This window comes from Triticum urartu, chromosome 2A (assembly GCF_056163025.1).
Source record: "Triticum urartu cultivar PI428250 chromosome 2A, HENAU_Tu73, whole genome shotgun sequence".
Taxonomy (NCBI): Eukaryota; Viridiplantae; Streptophyta; class Magnoliopsida; order Poales; family Poaceae; genus Triticum; species Triticum urartu.
Genome location: NC_141874.1, coordinates 303,894,967 through 303,919,296, shown reverse-complemented (window position 1 = coordinate 303,919,296; position 24,330 = coordinate 303,894,967).

Below are 24,330 nucleotides of genomic sequence, written 5' to 3'. Positions count from 1 at the left end.
TCTTGGGGCCAGTTTCGGAGCTCCGCCGGAGGGGGCATCGATCACGGAGGGCTTCTACATCAGCACCATAGCCCCTCCGATGAAGTGTGAGTAGTTTACTTCAGACCTATGGGTCGATAGTTATTAGCTAGATGGCTTCTTCTCTCTTTTTGGATCTCAATACAATGTTCTCCCCCTCTCTTGTGGAGAACTATTCGATGTAATCTTCTTTTTGCGGTGTGTTTGTTGAGACCGATGAATTGTGGGTTTATGATCAAGTCTATCTATGAACAATATTTGAATCTTCTCTGAATTCTTTATGTATGATTGGTTATCTTTGCAAGTCTCTTTGAATGATCAGTTTGGTTTGGCCTACTAGATTGATCTTTCTTGCAATGGGAGAAGTGCTTAGCTTTGGGTTCAATCTTGTGGTGTCCTTTCCTAGTGACAGTAGGGGCAGCAAGGCACGTATTGTATTGTTGCCATCGAGGATAACAAGATGGGGTTTTCATCATATTGCATGAGTTTATCCCTCTACATCATGTCATCTTGCTTAAGGCGTTACTCTGTTTTTAACTTAATACTCTAGATGCATGCTGGATAGCGGTCGATGAATGGAGTAATAGTAGTAGATGCAGGCAGGAGTCGGTCTACTTGTCTCGGACGTGATGCCTATATACATGATCATACCTAGATATTCTCAGAACTATGCTCAATTCTGTCAATTGCTCAACAGTAATTTGTTCACCCACCATAGAATACTTATGCTCTCGAGAGAAGCCACTAGTGAAACCTATGGCCCCCAGGTCTATCTTCATCATATTAATCTACCAATACTTAGTTATTTCCTTTTGCTTTTATTTTACTTTGCATCTTTATCATAAAAACAACAAAAATCTTATCTTGTCATATCTATCAGATCTCACTCTCGTAAGTGGCCGTGTAGGGATTGACAACCCCTATTCGTGTTGGTTACGAGGATTTATTTGTTTTGTGCAGGTACGAGGGACTCGCGCGTAGCCTCCTACTGGATTGATACCTTGGTTCTCAAAAACTGAGGAAAATACTTACGCTACTTTGCTGCATCATCCCTTCCTCTTCGGGGAAAACAATGCAGTGCTCAAGAGGTAGCAGGAGGCACTGCCCCGGAGGGCGTCCTTACCGCACAGTGCCCGCAAGGGGGCCAGCCCTCCACCAAGTTGTAAGTGAACCAAGAGTGCTTTTGGTAAATGTATCCTGCTTTATCTCCGATGGCAATAACCGAGACATATATCTTGCAGTCTGGCCCGTAGCCCTTCCCAACAGAGTTCGTCTTCGGGGGATCTTCTTCTGGAGATGATGGAGAGCGAAACGCCTCCCCTTGCCTCCCCGCCTCCTGGGGCGGATGACCCTGAGGTGTCATCAGGGAGGGCTTCTCCTGATCCGCCAAGGCCATAAGGTAAACCTTCGGCCAGGCGTAGTCCCGAATATTCGTCTCCTATGGAGAGCAACAAAAAGAGTCTGGGACTGTCCGGCGTGCAACCGGAAGCACCGATGAGTCTTTTGGAGAAAGCATCTATTTCAGAGAAGCATTGTACTTTAATGAGTACGGTGGCTGAGAGGATCTCGTCCGCCACAAGTGGGTTGCATGAAGCTTTTATGAGCCTGCTAAGAGGCTTTGAGGTACGCAAAGTAATATATACATTTTTTTGATGGTACCGCGCACACTGGGTGTGCTCTATACAGATAGTAGCCCCTGAGACTCTGGTTGCTGTCCGGAGGCGGAAAACAGAGGATCGTAGTCCCAGGTAATTATTGCGCTGCTTTCATGTGCCGTTGGCTTACAGCCCGGTGGCTGGCCGGACTGCTGAATTTGCCAGACTTATCCGGCAACTTGATGCGGCAGATGCTGACATCGCGTTTGTGAACAAGCGGCTTGACGAGGCACAGGGTATGTATTTTCGGGTGGTCAACAAATATTAAGAGAAGCGTGATGCTAGTATCTATAATATGCTGTTGCTGCAGATGGAGCTGCCGCCATGGAGACCCTTTGGGTGGAACTTGCCCAAGCCAAGGAACAAGCCAAGAGGAGTGATGCGGCCGCCCTAAAGGCGGCAGAAGGGTTAAGAGCCGAACAGGCGGCTCGTCGCCAGAGCGAAGATAAAATAGCCAAGATGGTTATTCAACTGAAGGATGCCGCCGACCGGTATGAGCTGCTTGAAAAGGAATGCCAAGCGAAAACGGTGGACCTGGAGAAAACCACGGTAGCAGCCAAGGAGACCTGCTCTAAAATCAGAGCGGCGAAGGAGGAGCTTCGCCAGGCCGGAGATATCATGGCTGGGAAGCCCTTTTTGTCGCGGACGAAGTTCAGAGATCCAAAGTATGCCCCTCTGGATCAATTATGGAGTGCTACAGACGGGTATTCGGACCTGGCAATGAGTGCTGCTGATGCGACTGAGTTCTTCAAAGATCAAAAAGATCACAAAGTGGAAAAGTTGTTCTTGTCACAGTTTAGTGCTCTGACGCGTCCGCTGCTGTTAAATGAGCAAATGGCCGAGTGTGCTGAGCTCCATAGGTTGTCCGGGCTTGCCATGAGGTGTGTCATGTATCATCTTTGGCCGGGAGGACCAAGGCCGAATAGTTATTTTGGGTTAGTGCAAAGATTCCTTGGCGCTATGCTGCATATTGACGCCGTAAATAGGTCGGCGTGCATAGAGGGTGCGCGGATGGCTCTTGCCCGTGTTAAGACATACTAGGCAGAGATGGACGCCACCGCTATTGCAACCCGCGGTCCGGCCGTAGGCCAGGTCTCGTCCGAGCACTATTTTGAATAAGTCCTAGAAGGCGCTCGTCTAATAGCGGCTCAGTGCTCGAAGAGTATCATGTTTGAGTGGCATGTATCCCAATTTGTAAAAACAATGCTATTTGGCTTATAAAAGGCTGCGTTTATACTTTTGCCTGAAAGTACTGTGATGCCTCCTGTGCAGCCGTTTTATGTATGTATATAACCTAAAAGTTTGCAGTCGTTGACTTCAGCCCCCACGCATATAATGCGGGTGTGTTTAGAAAAGTGCGCATTCACACTTGATCCAACGTCTTGGTCCATTAAGGAGGTGATAGCGCGGCGAACAACGCAATCAGACTATATTACTTTAACACTTTCACTTAGCCATGGGAGTTTGACAGTGGGGCTACTATATAGCCCCTCGTACTTCCGCGCTTATCCGAATACGGTGCGCGTACATACATGACCGGGAAACTGGTACTTCGTTAATGCGGAGGAATTGCGAAGATTCCGCTGAGTCCTCGAGTGGTTGACCAGTCTAGCACTTTATCATGATAGTCGGTTTTCGTCTTTCTCTACCGAGGTGCTCATCTAGATGAACCAGGGCACAATCGCAGTAGTTCTCCCGGTGCCACCTTAGCCGATAGAGCGGAACATAAGGTAGCAAAACACGGGAGCCGGGCAAACCCAACTATTGACCAAAGACATGATTCGGAGCTGATGCATATAAGGCCAAACTCGCGACGCCGAACACTCCCTAAGGTGTTCGGTCTTTACAACGTATACTGGGCTGAGTAACACCCTTGATAATAAGCCCTGAATTTCCAGGTACGTGCATTAGTCTGACATAATGAAATGTCAATAATGCCAGCATCCCTCTTGGTTATGTTGAGTATCCCGAGGGTGTGATGCAACAAGAGACAGTAAAAAAGGTTTACACAGGGTCTTAATCTAAAAAGAAACCTTTGAACGGGGCCCAGCTGCACTTCTACGCCTGTGTCTCCGTTGTGCCGTATCCTGGAAGGGTGTAGCACGATGATCATCTGTAACAGAGGAAAGCCTAGGTGTAGCACGAAAAATTGGTTATTCTTAATAAACCATTAATATTCAATCTAAATAAGATCAAGCTGAACTGTAGTCCTTTTTACATGTGGGAAGCCCCTAGGACCACCTATGGGGGTATATCCATCAACCCAGTCTTAAGTTTATCTGAGCTGTTACGGCTAGTGATTCGCCGGACTCATCTAGCCATGTCCGCGGTCTTGACGACCGATCATTTATTCTATTTGGAGAGGGCGTTCAGTGTTCGGCTACTAAAGCCACCGCACGTTCTTCCGCACGTAAGGAACATTCTGTGTTTCTGCTAACTGTGATGATGCCATGTGGACCGGGCATCTTAAGCTTAAGGTAAGCATAATGCGGTATTGCATTAAAACGAGTGAAGGCCGTTCTTCTGAGTAGCCCTTGATAGCCGCTTCGGAATGGAGCGATGTCGAAGGTTAACTTTTCACTTCTGAAGTTGTCGGGAGAACCGAATACAACCTCTACTACTAGAGAGCCCGTGCAGCGGGCCTCTGAGCCTGGTATTACTCCTTTAAAGGTACTATTGCTTTGGCTGATTCTTGTCGGGTCTATCCCCATTTTGCGGACTGTGTCCTAATATATCAGATTAAGACTACTGCCGCCGTCCATAAGGACTCGGGTGAGATGGTATCCTTCAATTATTGGGTCTAGTACCAAGGCGGCCGATCCTCCGTGCTGGATACTAGTTGGGTGATCCCTACGATCAAAGGTGATCGGGCAGGCTGACCAGGGGTTGAACTTGGGGGTGACGGGCTCTATGGCGCATGTGTCTCGGAGTGCGCGTTTGCTCTTCCCCTTCGTTACGTGAATCATGTTCACTGTTTTGACCTCTGCTGGGAATTTTTTCTGTCCCCCAGTGTTCGGCCGGCGAGGCTCATCCTCGTCTTCGCTTGGCGTCTCCCTCCCCTTGTGGTCGGCGTTTAGCTTGCCGGCCTTCTTAAAGACCTAGCATTCCCTGTTGGTGTTATTTGCCTGTTTGTCGGAGGTGCCATGAATCTGACATAATCTGTCTAGAATCTTGTTTAGGCTGGACGGTCCATCTCTGCTGCCTTTAAATGGCTTTTTTCGTTGACCAGGTCGAGAGCTCCTGAATCCGGCATTTACTGCCATGTTGTCTGGGCTGTCTTCCTTGTTTCGACGCTTGCTTTTATTGCGTTGTAGTTTTCCATTGCCATCCCTAACTTTGGATGTGCCTGGGTCGCTGGTGCCGCTACGGGCCAGCCAACTATCTTCGTCCTCGGTTTCTCCTGGCCGAGTGTCTGGCGAGCCATTCGTCCCGGACACTGTGTTTGAAAGCCGCTAAGGCTTCGGCGTCTGGGCAGTCAACAATTTTACTCTTCTTAGTGAGGAATCTGTTCCAAAGCTTTCGGGTTGACTCTCCGGGCTGTTGAATTATATAACTTAGATTGTCTGCATCCGGAGGTTGGACAGAGGTCCCTTGAAAATTAGCCCTAAAAGCATCTTCGAGCTCTTCCCAACTTCCAATTGAGTTTTCGGGGAGGTTCTTTAGCCAGTGCCAAGCTGGTCCTTTCAACTTGAGGGGTAAGTATTTGATGGCGTGGAGATCATCTCCGCGAGCCATGTGGATATGAAGGATAAAGTCCTCAATCCAGACCCCAGGGTCTGTCGTTCCGTCGTATGCCTCTATGTTCACGGGTTTGAATCCTTCGGGAAATTCATGATCCAGCACCTCATCAGTGAAGCATAGGGGGTGTCCGGCACCCCTGTGTTTGGATGTGCCATGGCATTCTGATGGTTGTAGTGTTCTATTTTGATTTTGTGCCGGAGCGCGCTTCGTAGATCTGTAGATGGATCTGGTCAGACCGGCTTTTTGGTGCAAGTCCTCACGTAAATTGTGCACCGACTTATGTTTCACATCGTTTGCCGCCCTATCGCAGCCACGTGGTGGTCGATCCGGCTGATCGGCCGTTTTATTTTTGGGCTGTGTAGGTTCTAAAGCCTCATCATCGAATTTAGGCAGCAGCTTGCGCTTTGGATAGCTCTTTGTGTGGCAACTGCCACCGTACTTTTCTTCAGTGTCGAGCACTTTGTTCCATCTACTGTTTAGTGTATTTTGCGTGGCTTTAAGCCTTTGCTTATGCTTCTTTAGACTCCTCGCGGTGGCAATAAGCCTTTTATGGAGGTTCTCTTGCTCCAAGTGCCTTTCCGGGATGATGTGTGCATCGTCGTCCGGACTGTTCTCCTCTCCGGAGACAGGTTGGTGAGTTTTGCCCTCGGCCTCGCCGTGATCGGGCAACAGTTACGTACTATGTTCGGCATCTGCTAGTTCATCCTGCTCTATCGCTGGGTCCATGTGGTCGTTGTTTGCTTTGGACTCGTTCGGGGTATTATTCTTTCCTGCGCAGTTATCACTATTTTGCCGAGGTGGGATTTGGAGCGGCGCCTACGTCGTCGCTTTGGTTGCTTCTTGAGGGGATTAGCCTCCAATGCATCCCTCCGTTCTTTGTCATTGTTTTCTTTGGGTGTATCCACCACGTATATATCGTGTGATTAAGTGGCTGTCCAGCGCCCTGTGGGCGGTGGTTCTTGTTCTTGTCCTACATCGTCGTCCATACCGTCGACGTCTTCAGAGCCAAAATCAAGCATGTCGGTTAAGTCGTAGACAGTTGCTATTAAGTGGGTGGTGGGTGGGGGATGAATTTCTTCGTCGTCCGCTTCCCACTCAAGCTGGACATAGTTCGGCCAAAGGTCCCCTGTCAAGGAGAGAGATTTCAATAAGTTTAGCAAGTCACCCAAGGGCGAGTGCTGAAAGATATCCGCGGAGGTGAATTCCATGATCGGTGCCCAATCAGATTCGATAGGCACGGACGCGGGCGGTTCAGAGCCTATGGCCGGGGATGAATCCAAGGGTACGACAACACAGATCTCATAGGGGGTGAAGTCAGTATTCGGCTCTATCGCCGCTAAGTGTGTGGTCTCCGTGGCGGGGTCTATCCACACGTCATCGGACGGCACGATCTGCTCCGGATTGAAGTCCGGAGTAGCCATAGGTGTGATCTCCCGAACACCGTCTGATGGCAGAGCTAAGTCATGCTTGTTGAGACTGTGCGGCACACCTTACATGGGCTCGAATCTGTCGAAGATCAAGTCTCCGCGGATGTCAGTAGTGTATTTTAAGCTTCCAAACCTGATCTGATGGCCAGGGGCGTAGCTCTTGATCTGCTCCAGATGGCCATGCAAGTTGGCCCGCAGTACAAAGCCGCTGAATACGAAGATTTGTCCAGGGAGAAAAACCTCACCCGGCATCGCATCGTTGCCGATGATCGAAGAAGCCATCAAGCCTTATGGCGACGACACAGTGGAACTCTCAATGAAAGCACCAATGTCAGTGTCAAAACCGGCGGATCTCGGGTAGGGGGTCCCGAACTGTGCATCTAAGGTGGATGGTAATAGGAGGAAGGGGACACAATGTTTACCTAGGTTCGGGCCCTCTCGATGGAGGTAATACCCTACGTCCTGCTTGATTGATCTTGATGATATGAGTATTACAAGAGTTTATGTACCACGAGATCGTAAAGGCTAAACCCTAGAAGCTAGCCTATGATTCTGATTGTTGTTGTCCTACGGACTAAACCGTCCGGTTTATATAGACACCGGAGGGGGATAGGGTTACACAGAGTCGGTTACAAGGGAGGAGATCTACCTATCCATTGCCAAGCTTGCCTTCCACGCAAAGGAGAGTCTCACCCAGACACGGGACGAAGTCTTCAATCTTGTATCTTCATAGTCCAACAGTACGGCCAAACTATATATTCCGACTGTCCAAGGACCCCTGATCCAGGACTCCCTCACCAATGTATAAGTCTGGGTAACAAACATGAATGTTTGTTCTACCGACACTCGCCCACTCACATCATCTGCAGTCCCTCCTCACGATGCCGCCGCGCTGCCAAGCACACGAGAATGTGGAGCCATGTCTATCCCACAGTGTACAAAGAGGAGCAAGGATAAGCACGTTCTCTAGCACGCGGTGAGGAGGAGCTAACGGGTCATTGTCGTCTTCCCCTATGCGGAGGAGGCCCGCATGGTGGATGTCACGGAAGAAGCCGGTCACACCCGTGCCAAGCCACAAACCGGGTGCGGACATGGAATCTACCTTCAAGACCTTGAATGCCATGTGGATACTACAATCTGGAGGAACAATTTAGGTCAATCGACTCTTTTGAGCCATTGGATGCAACATGGAAGGCCAGAAAGGCTGCTTCATCCTCTGAAAATGATGCACTATTCATCTTCTCTCTCAACCATCAAGTCGCCAACCCGCCACATGCCTAACCTCCTGCCGCCGCCGCTGTCCCTCCCCTGAAACGCCTCCCAACGCCATGCTCCCCCACCCCGCCATCCGTTTAACCTTGGGCACGATCCATTTTTTCGGCGAACTACATCCCACATTCAAGACTCATAAGATAGATCATGTGCACCTGGCCACCCTAATATAGATACTAGGGTAGCTTCTCTACCGTCTTGTTCCTTCTCTCTAGTGAACTTCTTCTTTCACAAATTGATTGACCCAAATAATACTACTAGTATGTATTAAGTACAATACGAATGCGAAGAAATGAGTAGTAGTACCAACTAAAAAATGAACTGTAAGACATATTAGTACTTACTGAGTCGTTCAAATAACGAGAAAGAACATAACATAGTTCTGTTGGGCGCTTAGTACATCACACCCCTGAATAAAACTAAGAAACTAGTCCGCTGGACATTGCAGGAGAACCAGCATGTGCAACGGCACTGCCACCTTACTCGGAATCCTCGTCCACGTCCTCGATGCCGTCCTCGTCCCTCTTCCTCTTTCCGATACTTCTTTGCTTGTATCGAACACTGGGATCTGCTTCTTCATCCAACCTTGTAGATATTTAAATGAAGGTAGGCATCCATTGCTGCGTACACGATGTGATCTTTATCTATTGTCTTCGACTCCCTCGCACGATGAAACTTGTTGTGAGGATTCTCTAGTTTATCATATGAAGGATCAATCATGGCTCCTGCCAGGGTCAGCATTGAAGGTTTAGAGGAGGACACCAGGCTTTCCTTCTAGAGATCGAAGGGCTGGCCTACAATGAGGTCTATTCGACCCAGGATTTCCTTGTCGTTCCAAAACACTACACTAACGAATTTCACTCTTTTCTCCTTGAGGATGTCGTCAAAATTATGGCACCTAACATTGGCATGGCACATGTGCTAGACCAAGAACATGATATGTACGCAAACCTGGATCACAGTAGGCTTCTTCTTCGCTTGCTCCTTTAGAAGCTTCTCCTTTTCCATTACTGTGGTGTACTCAACATCTAGCCCAGCGACCCACTCATCCTTTGATGTTTCGAACATGTGTTGGAAGTGACCAAGGCATGCTTCCACCGTCGTGGATATAGGGGTGTAGATGACGTCAAACTCATCACCGGTGATGGCTTTAACCTTGTACTCACCGCCAATCATGGAGATTTGGGAGGCAATGGATTTTGGAGGCGGGTTAGGAGAAGTGGAGCTGCTGCAATGTGAAAGGAAGGAACAACTGAGAGCGAACTATTGTAAGGTAGAAGACGAGGACGAGTAGGGCGTGTGAACGGCATGGGGTAGTGGCTTACCCGGTGGCTGCATGCCCTCAAAGTGTTCTCGAGTACTGTGGAGGACCCACTAGATGTCATGTCTACTAGACCCACGTCATAGGGCTGATGGTATAGCATCTGTGTGTTCACACGCCATGCTGGCGCGTGCATGTAACTTTCAATTAATTCCCATAACTTTCATGTCTCCCATGACCGTCGCCTCCCTCACGTGGATGCGCCCTTTGAGACTTCAGACGGCTATAAATGTGCAACTTTTTTGCCTACTTTGCATGCATGATACTTGTTCCTCCGTCGAGGTGTGTGATTATGATGTTGCCATGTCATATATAGTCATCACAACAAGGACAGCTATAAGAGAGCTACTACATCCCTTCTGGTTTAAAGAGCTTAATTCAAAAATCTCACCTACTCCTACCAAGATAGAGGCGGTGGAATAGTGTTTGTAGTTTGCAAAAGTAATCAATTAATGCTCTCGTTCTTCACAAAAAATTATATTTACCAATGCATTATCGCATGCATGCATGAAAAGTAAATGACCAAGAATTTTTACATGCATTAGTCAATATTATCCTATCCTTGCATGCAATAATTTAGTGCACCTTGAAATCTGAACATGTGATGGGGAACAATCAAATTGACAGCTATAAAACGAAAAAACTATAATGTCGAGTTTCGGGTCCCGGCAGACCCTTGAGGTCAGAACACTGGGGTGCGCGCAGAGATTTCGCCTTCTACCTACCTGCACCCCTCCGCCTCGCTAAGATCTAAGCTATGGAAAGAACAGCACAAGAGACACAGGGTTTATACTGGTTCGGGCCACCGTTGTGGTGTAATACTCCAATGTGGTTTGGTGGATTGCCTCTTGGGCTGATGATGATGAACAATACAAGGAAGAACAGCCTCACGAGGGTCTGTTCTTGGCTGGGGTGATGAACTGCTAGGACGAGTTCAGTCACCCTTCTCTCTCTCTCTCTTGCCGATCTGGTCTCCTTCTATCCTCTCTATTCTCTTCTCTCAGCTCATTTCCTCTCCTCTACCCTGGGGGTGGCTAGTCCTATTTATAGGCAAAGGCCCTGGGCCTCTTCCCAAATATTAAGCGGGAAGGGCGCCAACAATTGGCCATTTTGAAGAGGAAACGGGTGCCTTTGCTTGATGCTCTCACCTGCGCTTTCTCCCTTTGCACCAAAGAGGAAAGGAGGACACTGCGCGGGCTGGCGCCCGCCTGGCACCCTTGTTCGTCATGGCTTGCGTCACGGGCACCTCGTGATGTACCCCGCCTTGATCTCTCCGCCTCCTCGAGAGCCAGCCTGATGAGGCCGTGCCTGAGGAAGCTCTGTGTCGTCCGCCCCGCGAGGCTTGGCCCCTCGCGAGGGTCTTGGGTCTGTGTTGATGAAGATGGGCCGTGCTGGGCCCCCCCTTTGAGCCACGCCGTAGGCCGAAGCAGGCAAGTCTGGGGACCCCCGTTCCCAGAACGCCGACAGTAGCCCCCGGGCCCAAGGCGTGCCCGGACTTGGCCGTGCAGGGAGGCGAAAGGGCAAGGGTGAAGTGCCGCGGGCCCTAACAGCCTGTGGCCTTGGGTGCCGCGTGGTGGTTGATTGGACGTGAGCACCTCAGCAACCGCGCGTGTTGATAAAGGAGTGGCATCTTCCTTGGCTTTGCTTTCTTTGCTTTCTCCGGTTGCTGCTCAGATCCCCTTTCCTGCGCCTCTCCTTCCTTCCTCCAAAATTTCCAGATCCACTCCGACCGCGTGACCTAGGAAGCCATGGCGCCTCGTCAGTCCCCGGCCGGGGCTTGGTACTCGTCTGCCCTGGATTCGCCGAATGTGTCGGAGGCGAGCCTCGCTCGGTTGCGCCGGATGGCAGCGGCGCAGGGCATCGACGGGGCGAAGGTCATCAAGGCCGGCTCCGCCACCCCTGAGGGCCAAGGGAGCACCTTCTATCCGCTCTTTGTAAGCGCCATTGCTGCTGGCCTGGTGCCTCCCTTATCCGAGTTCTTCTTCTCTATCCTCCGTCATTATAGGCTACAGGCTCTGCATCTCCACCCCAACTCCGTCCTTCTCCTGGCAATCTTTGCCTATTACTGCGAGGCTCACGTAGGGGTGCAGCCCTCAGTGGCCTTGCCGCGCCACTACTTCTACCTCTGGACCTCTCGCAGTCCTGCTTCCGCGTGCGCGAGCTTCGTCGCGTACGGTGGCGCCATTGCCATTTCGAACCCCGGGAAGAGGATTGAGGGCTTCAGGAGCAAGTGAGTCTTGGCTGATGTTGGGCGCATCCACCCTCGGCTGATCTTGCCCACGGAGCAACCCACGAGCTCCAGCGATTAGGGTCGAGCGGAGCTCGCGGACCCCCGCGCGAAGCTGGTGTTGGAGAAGATGGACGCGGATCTGAGGCCGGCCAACATGGCGGTGGCGAAGCTGACCGGCGCTTCTCTGCTGAGGGAATTCCTGGAGCACCAGCTGGCTCCGCTTCGACAGTACTCTCTTCCGATGTGGAGGCCCCATCCAAGCCCCGCGGCCTTGGCCGGCGAAGATCTGGCTGCGGTCCTCCAATCTCTGGTCGGGGGCGATGTGGCGAGGTTGGAGGGCGCTCCTACGCCCTTGTTCCTCCGCGACGACTAGGAGCAGGTAGTGGAGTCGATGCCCGTCTTCAACGGGGACGGGTCCGTGCCCACGGAGGTTCCCGAGGAACTGATGGACGTGTCCTCCGACGACTCCAGCGAGGAGGAGGAAGGAGGGGAGCGGGAAAAGGGCCTCACTCCGAGGCGACTGACGGAGAGTCGAGGGCTCCCCTCCTTCGGTGCAGGTCCGCGCTCTCCGCCTCTCTCCGAGCGATGACGACGAGGATGATGACGAGCAGAGCGGCGGGAGCTTGCCCCCGATCCCGAAGAAGGACAGGACCGGGCTGATCTCCCGCGGGTCTGCCCCGGCCCCGAGGCGGACCGCAGACGCGCCTTCCGCTTCCGAGCTTCCCAAGCTTGACCCTTCCAGCCGGCTTTCAGGCTTCAAATTTGGCCGGAGGCTGCCTGAGCTCACTGGCGACGACCCGTAAGCGCTTGATTCTTGTCTTTATTTCTTGTTCTGCTGTTGAGGCTTGTCGTCCGCGTCTGTTGGATAAGGTGGCACCTGCAGCAAAGAAGCCGAAGGGAGCTCCTGAGGTTCCATCCAGGGCAGCGCCTCTGCCCGCGAAGGAAGGTGACCGCGACGCACGGGCCTCTCCTGCCCGATCATCCTCGCGAGGCCTGGCTGAGCCAGCTGGGGCGAGCTCAGCCCCCATGGCCCAAGCGACTCCCGAGGTGCCTTTGCCTGCTGCCGCCACCACAGCCGTTGGGGCGTAGCAGGCTCCGCCTCAGGATGCTATGGTCGCGCCGCCACCTTCTCCTCCTACTCCACCGACTGCTATCTCTCCGACTCCTCTTGCCGTTCTGGATCATGCTGCTGCTGAGCTGGGCCGGCTGCGGCAGGATCTTCTTGGCGCCGACCCTCACTTAGTGGCCGGGCGCTTGGAGCTGGCTTCAGGATGGATTCGCTCCGACGCTTCGATTCGGGCGGCGCTGGTCCAGGCCTCGACGGCTTGTGATGAGGAGAGGTAGGCCGTCCTTGAGGCGAAGGCTGCTCGTGATGCAGCCCTGGGGGAGGTGGTCGACGTCCGTGGTCACTTCAAGGTGCTGGAGGACGAGCTGCAAGGCCTGCGGGACCAGCTCGCGAAAGAGGCCCGCCTTCGCCAAGAGCAGGAAGAAGGCGTGAAGGCTCGCGAGGCGGTCATCAAGGACCTGGAGGCCAAGCTCAGGAGGCGCCGTGACCGCCTAGGCGCGCTGAAGCAGGAGTTGGGGGCGAGGAAGGTCGAGCTGGACGACAAGGCCCAGGTTCTTGCCGAGGACCGCGTGGCCTTCGCGGAGATGGAGGCGAAGGCTCGCTCCTCGCTGAGGACGCTTTACGACAGCGGCCTGGAGAGCCCGCTGGCTGGCGCCGAGGACGACCCCGCCAAGCTGCTTCCCTTCCTGGTTCGTGCTCTTGAAGATGTCGCCCTTGGCCTTGGCCCCACGGCCGAGGCCGAGGCGCGTGTCCTGTCTTCTGCAGCGCTGACGCGTGTTCTCACCCACATCTACCTTCGCGATCCCAGCGTCGACCTCGACAGCCTGTTGGAGCCAGCAAGCGGCGAGCGTGCCACTGCCGCTGCCGAGGCCGTGAAGGGTCGCGCAGAGGCTCTGCTGGGGAAGTTCCGGGCCTTCAGCACCAAGCCGAAGCGAGGCGCTGCCGACCCTGCTGCTCCATGAGGCGAAGCCACTCCGCGCTGCTCCGCCGCCGACAAGTGACTTCGTTGTGGCTCCTGTCCTGCTTTCAATTCCTGCACATGTATCATGCCTCGGGGAGGCGTTTAAACTTGCGTTTGGCATTGAGATAACAATGTGGACTGTAATATTTGCTTTTGAATTCCTTGAAATTTGCGATTTTCCTTCCTACTTGCTTATGTTCTACGCCGGCAGAGCCCGGCCCCGCGCATACCTCAGCCGCCATTAGCCCCGACCGGAAACCAGGACGGGACCAAGGAGTGAGGGGCTACGTGACAAGTTAGGATCCTGAGTCGCGATGCTGAGGAGTCCCCCTTGGCGCACGAACAGCAAGCAGGGAGGTGAGATGTGGGTGGATCTACCATTCTACGTCTGCAGAGCCCGGCCTCGCGCATACCTCAACCGCCGTTAGCCCCGACCAGAAACCAGGACGGGACCAAGGAGTGAGGGGCTACGTGACCAGTTAGGCTCTTGAGTCACGATGCTCAGGAGTCCCCCTTGATGCTCAAATGGCCTTCGTACCTTGGCTCCGCTCGGGGAGAGACGCGCGACGAACCAGGCCCGGGGGGGCCTGGCTGGGTGGCGTGCTTCTGGGCATGACCCAGGCGCAGCCCCCGTGCCCAGCCCCCTCGCGCGGCACTCCCGAGGGGAGGTGCTACGATGAGGCTAGACACTGAGCTCTGGGCTCCCTGAGGTTAATGCGGCCCGGGGGCCACCCTCAGTTGTTTATCACCAGCGTGGAGCATAGCGCTTCCGTATGCATACGAGCATAGCCGCTCCTCGGCAGTGTCGTCAGCCAGCGCGGAGCATGGTGCTTCCACTTGTACGTGGGAGGGGGCTCCCCTCCGGGAGGAGCCCCCGGGGCTCCCCTCCGGGAGGAGCCCCCGGGGCGTGTACAGCCCCGCCCTGACACGTGGCTGGCACGGTAGGGCCTGGCGAGGTGTATCTGGGCACCCGTGAGCCAGCGCAGGACTCACGGGGCCCTACCTCTAGGCGGGTTGCGCCTGGCACTGGGCCTTATCTTGTGATGTGTTCCTGCAAATTTGGTTAGATGCCGGCACTCTATGTCCTCGGGTCCCGGCCCTCGAGCTGGTCTCAGCCGTCGCTGGTATGCCAGGTCACGATGCTGTGGACAAGGCCAGAGGGTGAGGGCTGGAGAGCTAGTAAGAGCCCCGAGTCTCGATGCTCAGGTACCCCCGCTTTAACGTGTAAGTGGTCGACATGGAGAAGAAGAGGTGTCGTCGACCGACATCAAATAATCAAGCATGGTGGGTCGAGCGCATAGCCGGAAATAAACGCAAAAGGGGATACATGCCGCTGGGTCTGGCCCGAGCGACTTGGGGATGATGTAGCCCGAGGGGCGCCCCCAACAAAGTAAGCTTGCAACATGAAATGAAAGGGATACATGCCGCAGGGACGGACCCATGCGGCCTGGGAATAATGCAGCCCTGGGGGCTCCCAGCTGGAAATGAAACTTGAAAGATGTCACCTGATGATGTTGAGGACGAAGCAGCATTGGTGTAGCAGACTCGGTGGGCTGCGGAAGCCGATCCTCATGAGCCCCAGGCCCAGGGGCCTCGGGAGGCTCCGGAGGCACTGTTGGCTCCTCGCGGACCATCTCCATCTCCGCTAGGGCTGCGGAACGCCTGGCCTCTTGAGCTTCCATGATACCCCTCATGAGGCGCTGGTACGTGGCAGCCGCGCTCGGCAAGCCGTAAGGCATGCAAACATAGCTGTGGGGTGGACCTTCGCGACGCCCCACTCGCGAGGGCCAGAGGAGCTCCAGAGAGGCGACTCGATTGAGCCCGGGTATGTCGATGCAGACGCGCAGCCCACCATCCTCTCCTGGATGGGGAGCCACAGCTGGTAGGCGGCGGCCGCCTCTCATGACTCTTGACTCCTGTAGCTCCTGAATGGCCTTGCTGACGAACTCCTGAGGGTCTGGCCCTCCTTGCCTTACTCCTTCTTGAGGGAAACGTGCTTCAAAACACGCTTCCATGTGGTGCCCAAGCGCCTCCCTCGTGACCTTAGCCAGGTCGGTGGCCCTCCAGGGGAGAGCCCCCGAGCCCTGCCTGAGGAGGGCGCCGGGCGCGCTTTCCTATGCGATGGAAGGAGGTTCCCCCTGGGCAAGCGCTGGCCCTAAGGGGCCTGCCTCCTGAGGAGCCGGGCCGGACGATGTCTTCTTCTTCTTGGGGGTGGCCTCGGGAAGCCTCCTGCTTCCGTGATCCGGGTCTTCCAGTGATGCGGCCTGAAAGGCTCGTTCCAGGGAACACACCGCATCCTTCTCTTCACAGGGCACCGTGACGACTCCGCCACTTCTCGGCATCTTGAGGACGTTGTAGCCGTGGTGAGTTACGACCATGAACTTGGCCAGCGCTGGGTACCCGAGGATGGCGTTGTACAGCAGGCGAATGTGAGCGACGTCGAAGTCGATGAGCTCGGTGCGGTAGTTGTTGCGCGCCCCGAAGGTGACAGGGAGGCGGACCTGCCCAATCGGGACCGTGGAGCCGTCGGTGACTCTGGAGAAAGGCTTGGTTGGCTGAAGCTGGTTGTAGGGCACTTGGAGATTGTTGAATGTTTCCACGGACAGGACGTTGAGCCCTGCCCCGCCATCGATGAGGGTCCTGGTGACCAGCACGTTGCTGATGATTGGGGAACAAAGCATCGGGAGGACTTCGGCTGTGGTCGCACACTTGAGCTGATCCGCTGAGCTGAACGTGATGGCGCACGTCGACCACCTGAGAGGGCGAGTGGCTTCGAGCTTGGGGAGGACTGCATTCACTTCGCGGGCGAAGTGCTTGAAGATGCGCTGAGAGGCTGGGGCTTGAGCCCCGCCCAGGATGCAGGCGATCGCGCGCGTCTCCTGGAAGCCCCCAGCCCCCTCGTCCTGATGGCGGTCCTCGTTTCTCCTTGGCTGCGGCGGCAGCAGAGGGAGACCTGCGTTGCCTTGCGGGCGATCGTCGCGAGGCTGATCCCTCCAGTTTCCCTCGCGAGGCGGGTCTTGCCAGCGATCCTCGCAAGGTCGATCGCGCCACCCTTGGCGCGGGCAGCGGTCTTCCCAGCGTCCTGTGTTTCTTCCTCCTCCTCGACCATAGCCCCGGTCAGCGCGGTCGGGACGACGGCCGATCCTTCCTTCTCGTAAGGCTCGGAGCTCTTGACATTCGTTGGTGTTGTGGGTGTGGAGGTCGTGGTACACACAGTGCCGACTGCGCTTGGAAGATTCGGGCTGATCTCTGCCCCGCTTGGTGTCCGGTTCTGCCGCGAGCACGGCAGCCCCCTTGTGCTTCACATCCTTGGCCTTGGGCTTCTTCTCTTCTGGGTCTGCGGCAGGCAGCTCGAGGAGGGAGAGACGCCCTTCCTCAGCCCTGGCGCACTTGGTCGCCAAGTTGAACAGCTCCAAGGAAGTGCACGGGTCTTCATGCATCGCCAGCTCCTCCTTCATCTTGACGTCGCGCACGCCGTCGGAGAAGGCTGAGATGATGGCCTCCTCGGTCACCTTCGGAATCTTGAGGCGTGCATTGTTGAAGCATTGGATGTACTTCTGCAGGGTCTCTCCGGGTTGTTGCTTGACGCGGCGCATGTCGCTCACGGCGGGTGGCCGGTCGCGAGTACCTTGGAAGTTGGCGATGAAGCGGGTGCGCATCTCGTCCCAGGAGGAGATCGTGCCTGGAGCTAGGTTCAGGAGCCAGGTGCGGGCCCCGTCCTTGAGCGCCATGGGAAACCAGTTCGCCATGACCTTCTTGTCTCCGTTGGCAGCTTCGATGCCCAGCTCATAGAGCTGGAGGAATTCCGCAGGGTCGGTCGTGCCGTCATAACGAGGAGGCAGGTCTGGCTTGAACTTGCCGGGCCACGCGATGCTGCGTAGCTCGGTGGTGAAGGCACGGCAGCCTGCTGTGGCCACAGGAGGCCTTGGGTGACGGAGAGCTTGGTCTTGCTGGTCCCCACGTCCCGCAGCTGGGAGCAGCGCGGGGTCTTGACGTGCGGGAGCAGGAGCATGGTCGCGACGTGCTGGAGGAGGGAGCGCCCGGGAAGCTTCTTGCGGGCGAGGTATTTCTTGGCAGCTCTGCTCTTGCCGCGCCGGCACCTGACGGAGCGGGTTCCGCCCAGGGGCCACGCGCCTTGGAGCTTAGGCGCCTTCTTGACGAGGGGGCGGCTGGGGCGCCCCCGGAGCTTCGTCGCCCGCGCAGGGCGGGGTGCGGTGCAGCGGAACGGACAGCACAGGAGAGCCCCCTGCAGCGCGGACGAGCTCGGCGACGCGGTCGAGCCATTCTTCGTAGACGTCGTCGACGGGATGGTAGCGCGGGAGCTCGTTTGCCGCGATGAGCGCAGCTCGAGCCTCCATGGGTGCATGGAGCGCGCGGGACGAAGAACCAGCTGGGGTGAGCGAGGTAGTAGCGGTGCGGCCGTCTTGCCGCACAGACGGATGTTGAGACGACGCTTGCTACTCGTGTCCCGCCGGGCCGGTGGTGGCGTTGACGGCAGGTGACAGGGAACGGCGAGGACGCCCGCCGACTGGAGCCGTCTGGGCGACGCGGGAGGCGAGAGCGGTCCGGCGCTCGGCGCGGGCCCGACGAGCGTCAGACATGGACGCGATGGTCGGAGGAGAACGGGGCGGTGGAAGACGAATTCCGGCACACCCCTACCTGGCGCGCCAAATGTCGGGTTTCGGGTCCCGGCAGACCCTCGAGGTTTCTAACACTGGGGTTCGCACGGAGATTTCGCCTTCTACCTACCTGCACCCCTCCGCCTTGCTAAGATCTAAGCTATGGAAAGAACAGCACAAGAGACACAGGGTTTATACTGGTTTGGGCCACCGTTGTGGTGTAATACCCTACTCTAGTGTGGTTTGGTGGATTGCCTCTTGGGCTGATGATGATGAATAATACAAGGAAGAACAGCCTCGCGAGGGTCTGTTCTTGGCTGGGGCAATGAACTGCTAGGAGGAGTTCGGTCACCCTTCTCTCTCTCTCTTGCCGATCTGGTCTCCTTCTATCCTCTCTGATCTCTTCTCTCAGCTCATTTCCTCTCCTCTACCCTGGGGGTGGCTAGTCCTATTTATAGGCAAAGGCCCTGGGCCTCTTCCCAAATATTGAGCGGGAAGGGCGCCAACAATTGGCCATTTTGAAGGGGAACATCGGGTACACTTATCCTGACTAAAGTTGGTCCTCGCCTGCCAAAGGCTCTGGTGGTGACGCTAGCTTGGGCTCCACAATGACTTCCTCCCTGCCGTTGGGCTGGTCTTAGTCTTGTTGCACCGAAACGGGTGCCTTTGCTTGATGCTCTCGCCTGCGCTTGCTCCCTTTGCACCAAAGAGGAAAGGAGGACACTGCGCGGGCTGGCGCCTGCCTGGCACCCTTGGTCGTCATGGCTTGCGTCACGGGAACCTCGTGAGGTACCCCGCCTTGATATCTCTGCCTCCCCGCGAGCCAGCCTGATGAGGCCATGCCCGAGGAAGCTCTGTGTCGTCCGCCCCGCGAGGCTTGGCCCCTCGCGAGGGTCTTGGGTCTGTGTTGATGAAGATGGGCCGTGCTGGGCCCCCCCTTTGAGCCACGCCGCAGGCCGCAGGCAGGCAAGTCTGGGGACCCCCGTTCCTAGAACGCCGACATATAATTTTAAGATAAGCCCTATAAACTAGAATGGAGTATTTTTTACCTTCTTTCCATCTCTTCATACTACCAAGGAGAACGCATGAGAGCCCCAGTTCCACCATTTTTGTACTCCCTCCATATCGGTGCATAAATCATCTTATGAAGACCAAATAATCCCAAAATACTTAGGTGCAATGCATTAACTCCCACCTCGTTTCTGTTTCTTCACATGAAAGTGGGGTAGTTCGCCTTCGTAGGGCCCGGCAGGCCCATCAGGGTGGTCCTGAGGTTTGTTTTCGGGGTAACCTTGGCCTCACTAGGCTCTCCTGCCAGGCAAGGTAGATTTTCCCTTATTGGTTGTCGGTGTCAAAACCGGTGGATCTCGCGTAGGGGGTCCCGAACTATGTGTCTAAGGTTGATGGTAACAGGAGACAGGGGACACGATGTTTTACCCAGGTTCGGGCTCTCTTGATGGAGGTAATAGCCTACGTCCTACTTGATTGATATTGATGAATATGAGTATTACAAGAGTTGATCTACCACGAGATCGTAATGGCTAAACCCTAGAAGTCTAGCCTGTATGACTAAGGTATTGAGTATATCCTTTCCGGACTACACCCTCCGATTTATATAGACACCGGGGGGGTCTAGGTTTACATAAGATGGAATCTTCATAGTTGTTCGCCAAGCTTGCCTTCCACGCCAAGGAGAGTCTCATCCGGACACGGGTACAGTCTTCGGTCTTCATATCTTCACAACCCATCAGTCCGGCCAATAGATAATAGGCCGGATGCCCGAGGACCCCTTAGTCCAGGATTCCCTCAGTAGCCCCTGAACCTCGCTTCAATGACAAGGTATTTGGCGTGTAGTGCTGTCTTTGGCATTGCAAGGCGGGTTCCTCCTTCCGAACTCCCGAATAGTCTCCAGATGAATTGATCGTGTCCGGTCCTATAACACACACTGCACACAACCGCCAAGAGAATATAATAACACACAAGTCCAATCTGCTGACAACTTTAGTAATGCGACGTCACGCCGGTCCGGTCATAATTTTGAACCGTTTTTTGCCCCATGTTTCGAGATGCTGTTGTCACTGGCACGTCTTGTCAAAGCAAAGATCGTGTCCCCGTATTATGGGATTCTCATCAATACGGGCATGGGTGACCCAACCGCACCATTTACACAGCCCTTGGGAGTAGGCGAATTTTAAGGCGAATGGGGGGGCGTTCGATATTCACCGCCCTTATAAGGAGATAAGATTCCCCTTTCTTCTCCCACGCTTTCTTCCTTCCTCTTCGTTCTTGAGCTCCAACACCAAAGTTCTCATTTCCCTGTCTTCGATAAAGCACTCAACCATGTCCGGATCTGGAGGTCAAGGAAAATGGATGGGCTCCTTTGTTAAGGAGGAGGACATCGCCGATCTTCGGGCGACCGGGTACCTGGCGAAGGAAATCGCCCACCGTCTTCCAGCCCAGGGACAAATCATCCCCACACCGAAGCCCAACGAGAGGGTAGTGTTCATCCCTCATTTACCCCGCGGGCTAGGGTTTCCACTCCACCCCTTCGTCTGCGGGATAATGTTCTTCCACGGGATAGACTTCCATGATCTATACACGAACTCCTTCCTCAATATCTCAGCATTCATCGTCGTGTGCGAGGCCTTCCTCCATATCCACCCCCACTTTGGGCTGTGGCTCAAAACCTTCAACGTGAAGCCCAAGGTGGTGGACGGAGAGCAAGCAGAGTGCGGGGGTGCTGTCGGTGTCAAAACCGGCGGATCTCGGGTAGGGGGTCCCGAACTGTGCGTCTAGGCGGATGGTAACAGGAGACAAGGGACACGATGTTTTTACCCTGGTTCGGGCCCTCTCGATGGAGGTAAAACCCTACTCCTGCTTGATTAATATTGATGATATGGGTAGTACAAGAGTAGATCTACCACGAGATTAAGGAGGCTAAACCCTAGAAGCTAGCCTATGGTATGATTGTTGTATGATGAAGTTGTCCTACAGACTAGAACCCTCCGGTTTATATAGACACCGGATAGGGTTAGGGTTACACAGAGTCGGTTACAATGGTAGGAGATCTTGAATATCCGCATCGCCAAGCTTGCCTTCCACGCCAAGGAAAGTCCCATCCGGACACGGGACGAAGTCTTCAATCTTGTATCTTCATAGTCCTGGAGTCCGGCTGAAGGTATAGTCCGGCTATCCGAACACCCCCTAATCCAGGACTCCCTCAGTAGCCCCCGAACCAGGCTTCAATGACGACAAGTCTGGCGCGCAGATTGTCTTCGGCATTGCAAGGCGGGTTCTTCTCCAAATTCCGTGTTCCTGTAGGAATAATGTCCGATTTTTGTAATGTAGCGCTCCTTGGCTTCCACGCCCAATAATGGCCGTCTTCCACGTGTCAAACGAATGCGAAAAGCCGGGACGTTTTTACATCCACACCCCTAGCCGCATAAATGAGCCGCCTATTTAACGGGATGGGGATTCAGATCCAAACCACACATTCTCCTCTCCGCGAGTAATCATCAGAGCGCCTCCAGCAAAGGTCCATTCCAACATGGCCAGCCGTCGCAGCTCCTCCCCTCGCCCTTCCAGTCCTAAACCCGGAGACTGGGAGAGTTGCTCCGTCCCGCACAGCGAGTTAGTGTCGCTTCAGGCCAAGGGATTTCTCCCTCAGGCTTATATGGTCCCGGTCCGAGCCGGACTCGCCACCTATAATGGCGGAAAACAAGCGGAGAGCACCCCCAATCCCTCTAAGGGAGAGCGGGTGTGCTTCGTCCCTTATCTAGTAAGGGGACTGGGATTTCCATTTCATCCGTTTCTCCGTGGGCTTCTGGAGTTCTACGGCCTCCAGCTGCACAATCTCACGCCCGCCTCTATATTGCATATCGCGGGCTTCGTCGCCCTTTGCGAGCTATTTTTGGGTGTTGAGGCTCATTTCGCGCTATGGAAGAGGATATTCTACCTGGTGCCCCGTTCTCAAGAGGGGTCTATATATCAAGTGGGCGGAGCCGAAGTGTGGCGCATCGCCGGGACCGGATACCTATCCGGGACCCCAAAGAAGGCGTCCGAGGACTGGCCTTCGGAATGGTTTTATATAGATGATGTCCCGCTACCGGACCCTATCCGGGTCGGTCTCCCTGAGTTCAGCAATGCTCCATTAAAGAAACACTTGAGCTGGCGTCTGCGGAGCTCTCAGAGAGAAAGCGACACAGACGTCCTTTACCCGATGGGCCAGATAAGACTATTGGTTCATTCTGGACTAACCATGATTGGAGTCATGGCCGCATGCATCATGCGGGGGGTGCAGCCGCTTCAATATAGAGGCCACCCCATGTGGGATTTTAACGGGGAGGATGACGCCACCCGTTACGGTCGTAAGGGGCCAGCCTCAGCTGCCGCTCTAGTAAAGATCTTATCCTCTTTGTACAAGGGAGAAGAGGAGGAATTCCGCCGCGTCAACCCGCAGGGCGGATTTACTATGTACAACCCTCCAAGTTGGGTAAGTGGACAATTGTGCTTGCCTGTTCGTTTTATATTCCCATGATTAAATATATAGTCTAACGACTTCAATGCAGGAACTGCGTCAGGAGGTAAAGGATATAAACAGCCGTCCTCCACAGCCCGAGGATCCAGAACGGTCCCTCGATCCGAACTCCGAAGAGGATCCGGACATATCGGTGGAGCTTATTGACGGGGTGTTCCATTAGTTAAGCAAGGACAATACCTTGGTGGCCATTACGGCTGATTACCCAGGGTTAATCCCGGCCTCCCAGGTGACAGAGACCGGAGCCTCATCCCCTTGAGAAGGATTCCATTCTCACGTATTTCAGTTTTTCTGACGACAACCGCATTTTGCAGGGGAGACTTCCGAGGCGGGAGGCCGAACCTGCGGTGGCTAGCCAACGAGGGGCCGCAGGGCCCCGTGGGGTAAAAAAGAATGTGGTCCGGACTGAGATGCCGGCGCAAAGGTATAGCGCACCCTCTTTTTCCCTGGTGTTATTCCTTCAGGGCATATTAACGTTCGTGCTATCTTCAGGACAAAGAAACCTCGCCGGACTATATCCGGAGAGGTTGCCAATCGCGCCTCCACCAGCCAGGCTCCAACGTCTGGCCCGGAAGCGGAGGCGAGCACAAGGCGCGCACTGGACGCTCCTCCGACAGAGGATGCGGACAGGCTTTCTGCCACGAATTCTGAGGTGGAGAGTGCCATGAACCACAGGCGTCGCCGGACTGTTCTTCGCGACGCTTGTTTCTCCCAAGAGGCGTTAGATGCCTTAAATTCGGGAGATGCGTACTCCGTGCCGCTCAAAATGGTTTAGCCAGAGCCACGGAGCAGTATGTAAAAGACATACGGGTAAGAAAATTTTGGTCAAATATATATATATATACCAGTAGCCCCCGAGACTTGAAACAGTTAGAGTAACTGATTTAAGGATCATTTGTTATGCAGGTTCTTACAGAGAAGAATACCGTACTGTCCCAGGAGCTGGAAGAGTGCAAAGCCCAACTGGAGGCCGCACTATCCGCGGCAGGGGAGCCCAAAGAGACCCCCTCTGGTAAGATACACTTCGAAAGATTAGTTTTTTGCGGCGTGGGTGCAAATCTGACAAATCATATTGTAGATGGCGCCGGACTCGATCTGGAGAGACAACAACTCTTACGCCGGCTAAAGGCCGGTGAGAGTACGCTAACAAAGGTGAGGCGAGAGAAGAATGATCCTCAGGATGCCAACACCAAGCTGGACGTTGAACTTAGAGATGTTCGTGGCCAGCTGTCGGACTCCACTAAGGAGAATCAACGGCTTCGACGCGGCATATTTAGTAAGTGCTTAAGCGAATCTTTTGAAAAAAGAGTTCGGTGAGGAAGTCGACTAACAGAGTAATGTCTGTAGGTATGCTAACAGGTCATCCTGCAGAGGAGATGCCCGGTTCTACGGGTGACCTTCTTCCCGAGCTATTGCAATTGCACAAGCGAGTTCGGCAGGCAATGCGAGGCATTGCCCAAGCCTTATGGCCGTCCCACTCCAT